Source organism: Galeopterus variegatus, unplaced genomic scaffold, assembly GCF_000696425.1.
Source record: "Galeopterus variegatus unplaced genomic scaffold, G_variegatus-3.0.2 Scaffold621, whole genome shotgun sequence".
NCBI lineage: Eukaryota > Metazoa > Chordata > Mammalia > Dermoptera > Cynocephalidae > Galeopterus > Galeopterus variegatus.
In genome coordinates, this window is record NW_007726732.1 from 247,936 (window position 1) to 252,221 (window position 4,286).

Below are 4,286 nucleotides of genomic sequence, written 5' to 3' on the forward strand. Positions count from 1 at the left end.
AACCAATTATGGAAGATAATTGAAACTAATGAAAAAATAGTCTCAGCAAAGAAAGAGAAGATATAAAGAGCCAAATGGAAATTATAGAACTGAAAAATATAATAACTAAAATTAAAAACTCAGTGATGGGCTCAACAGCAGAGTAGAGAGGACAAAGGAAAGGATAAGTAAACTTGTAGAGCAAAGGAAGTTACCCAGTATGAAAGAGAGAAAATAGATAGAAAAAAAATGAACAAAGCTTCAGAGACTTGGGCAATTATAATAAAAATTGGTGGGGCTGAAGAAGTATTTGAAGAAATAATGATTGAGGGCCAGTCCGGTGGCGCACTGGAGAGTGCGCCGCTTGGGAGCACGGCGGCGCTCCCGCCAAGGGTTCCTCCGAGGGTTCGGATCCCATGTGGAGACCCGTTCCCGCTCACTGGCTGAGCGTGGTGCGGGCGTGACACCTCCTCAGCTCATCCCGGTATGGGCGCGACACTGAGGGTTGCGATCCCGTTACCGGTCAGTAAAAAAAGACAAAAAGGAAAAAAAAAAAAGTTGAAACAAGTTGTTTAAGATCTAATTGTCTTTTGTTAGAGATTCTAGAATCAGGCAGCATTTCAGTCTATATAACACAGAATGAGTGCTCTACTGGGCAATGCGAACAGTTGCCTTTCATAAGATGGAACAAGGAAACAGAATAATAATAATATATAAAAAAGCAAATTGGTTAACATCAGGTGATTTCAGATTCCTTTTCCTGAAGGGTTAAAGCAGAGGGGACTACCTTATTGCGCTGGCTCAGATTGTCTGATCCCTTTCTGATGGTTGCTGTTAATCTCTTGTTTTCAGAAAAAAACCGAGGCTTTAACTGCTTCCTTAAAGTTTCAGTTCGATCATCTGCTACTTAGCATGAGTGAGTCCATTTTGGTTTGTTCTTTGGGACCTAGTCCGGGAGTTCAGTCCAAAACAATGACCTCCCATACATTTGATTTAACACATTTCATCTACAAACATTTTAGTATGAATCTCAAAAGACATAGACTCTTCTTACAAGCACAACCACTGACTGTTATCACATACACATAAAACCAAACCTCAATAATACATTAACGTCATCACATAGTCAGTCACTCTTCAAGTTTCCCCACGTGTTCCATAAATACATTCTTTCCAGCTCACTGATACTGAAACCTGTCTTCTTTTTAAGGCACAAAAGAGAACAGCACTCCTACCCTTTTATATCCTGAACTTCCTGTAGAGAATGGCTTCCAATCTATTTCATTTTATTCTTTGCAAGTAGGTGTCATCATCAGATGACTTAACGTGCGTATGTCACCTAGTGTAGCATGCCAGCTTATTTACATATTAAAATATTATTATTTTGTAACAGATTATTTTCCTTTCTTTATATAGTTAAGACTAATTACATATTTTTTGAAATTGTGTGTAGATGGGCATATTATCTAGGAATTTTATTTCAGGGCAGTCAAGTGGCTCATAAACATTAATTACACAACAGAGGAGCAGGAGCCGCTGCCCTGGACTATACCCCGAGCAATTTGGAGGTTTGACGGGGTCAGACCTACGAAGCCTGAGACCACGGGCCCGAGTGACAGAAGGGGAATGAGGAGTGACTGCGAGCTCATTTCTGCACCAGCCTGGCCACTGAAGACTTCGCTTGGTGCACATTTCCTCAGCAAGTCTCCTGCCCTCTCCTCCTCAGCTCATCCATGGGACCCACCTTGATGTCACCTCTGGGACGTCACCAGGAAAGGACATGTCAGTTGGACCCTCTATATTTTGAGGCTGCAAAAGAAAACATTGCCAGCCTTCAGATTCTAGAGAAGAAATGGGATGGTGGGTGCCTGAGCAGGTGAGGGGACCCTGAAGTCTCTCCCAAGGCGGGGAAACCTGGCTGACACCCTTCTGCTCCGTGGAGGGACGGCAGGGTGCTCAGGAGAGGAAGTGCGGTCCCAGACAGAGCTCTGGACTTCTTGCTAATGTGGCAGGTGGGTGCCCAGCAGGGACAAGCACTAGTCTGTAATCAGAGTTGTGAGGGTGGGTTCCTCCAGGTACTCAGTAGTTCATGCTACCCTTTTCCCTCTGTGTGGCATCTGAGGGACCTCAGAACTTTGACAATGGGTATTTCCTCAAATACCCATTTCTGTGTATCACAGGTGTCAACACAGTCGTTCTTTTCTCTTTTTTGAGGGGGGTGGGGGCAGCTGGCTGTAGGGATCCGAACCCTTGACCCTGGTGTTACCAATACTGTGCTCTAACCAACTGAGCTAACTGGACAGCCTCATAGTCATCCTTAACAGGACTCCACTCTGTTAAATCCTAAATAACAAACAGAGAGAGGTTCACTAAAAGAATCATGAGTTTAATTGGGATTAGAACATTGCAGTGGGAATACACATGCCATAGTAAACTAGGTGCATATTCGCAGAGGTTAAAGGAAGAGAAAAGGTTTTAAAGGAAGCATGATAGAGGATTACATAATTGTTTTGGGATAATTATCCTTGTCTACAAGGATCAATAACAACAGTGGTGGCAGTCACAGTGGGAATACACATGCCATAGTAAACTAGGTGCATATTCGCAGAGGTTAAAGGAAGAGAAAAGGTTTTAAAGGAAGCATGATAGAGGATTAATTATCCCATAATTATGGGATTAATTATCCCATAATTGTTTTGGGATAATTATCCTTGTCTACAAGGATCAATAACAACAGTGGTGGCAGTCCAAGATTGAACAGAAAGTTGCTGGACAGACGTCCTCACAGAAATATTTTTGTTAAGATTGCAATGGCCTATGTGCAAAGTTTTGGTTTTTCAGAGTCCTTTGTGATAGTTCTTATTATCAGGGGTAGATGCATGAGAACCCTGACTTCATGGCCTTCCTAGCCTTCAGGGCTCTATTTGTCAGGGTTTTGTTTTGTTTTGTTTTGTTTTAAACACAAGTGACTCCAGTTTGATGTTTTGTAGTTAGGTTTTGATGTCCCTTGGCACCAGGATGGACCTGTCCTGGGTTCCTGGACTGTTCCCACATTGGAGGGAGTGAATGGTGGGTAGGAGTTAGTGTCAAAACACTTTTAACCACATTTGAGCAACAAGAGAGGTTTGAAGGGAGTGATTCTCAGGCTAAATCTACCAGCAATAACAACACAAATATATAATCAGCAATTCGCAACGAAATTTGGTTATTTGTATTGTATATAGCATTTGAAGATAACAACCAGAATCATGACTGATAATGTTACATAAGGACCATCAGATCCATACAAATATAACCTTAAAGAAGATTTACTATAACAACCAAAATTATGACTGATATATTATATTTTTAAGACTTTTATATAGTTTGTAACATTCCTATCAACAACATATCTATAAATGTTACCAAAAGAAGATCTAGTATTACTTATTATTTCCATGGATGTAAAAACTTAATTCTTTTAAAACTTAGTTATCTCAGTAATCAAAAACCTGATAAAGACAATATAGGAAATTATCTTGATAAAAGGCAAAAATCTTTGTCTTTTGTTTGTTTGTTTTAGGCCAGTTATCAAAAAGGTATAGGAAGACTTTCTGTAGCATGATTGCTTCTCCTTATGGGAAGCTCATTTAGCTAACCCGTAAGCCAAACCTGATGAAAAAATTATTTGGATTTAATCAGACACAGGGAAGATGTGTCCAAGGTTAGGAGAGTACGCCATATTACAGAGGAACATAAACAAGAAACACTAGTACCTTGAGCAGGGGAATACATGGCTCTTAGAAGCAGCATGGGAGGTTTCCTGTTTGTTCTGTGGAACAATTTAAACATATCAAGAAAATGCAAGAGTATGAATCAAGTTATACTAAAGGAAGACATGGCTTTTCTAGGCCTTCAAGGGAGAACATATCAGTGTCAGGTCATAACAGAGTTAGAAGCAGAGAAAGAAAAGAAAGAAAGAAAGAAAAAAATGAGAGGGGCTGATGAAAAAGTTAAAGACAGAGTTATCACCCAAGACCTCCTCAAGGGGAGAAAGGGGGAAATCTGAAGACAATGACATATGACCTGTGAATCACGTGCAGCGAGATACAGCAAAGTTAAACTTCTGAGATGTGAATCTGAAAAGCTTCAGAGGAAAACCCTACGTCAAGAAATAAAGGTACCGGGCCGGCCCGGTGGCGCACTGCTGTAGTGCGCCGCTTGGGAAGCGCAGCGGCGCTCCCGCCGAGGGTTCGGATCCCACATACAGACCGGTTCCCGCTCACTGGCTGAGCGAGGCGCCGGAGCAACACCGAGGGGTGCACTCC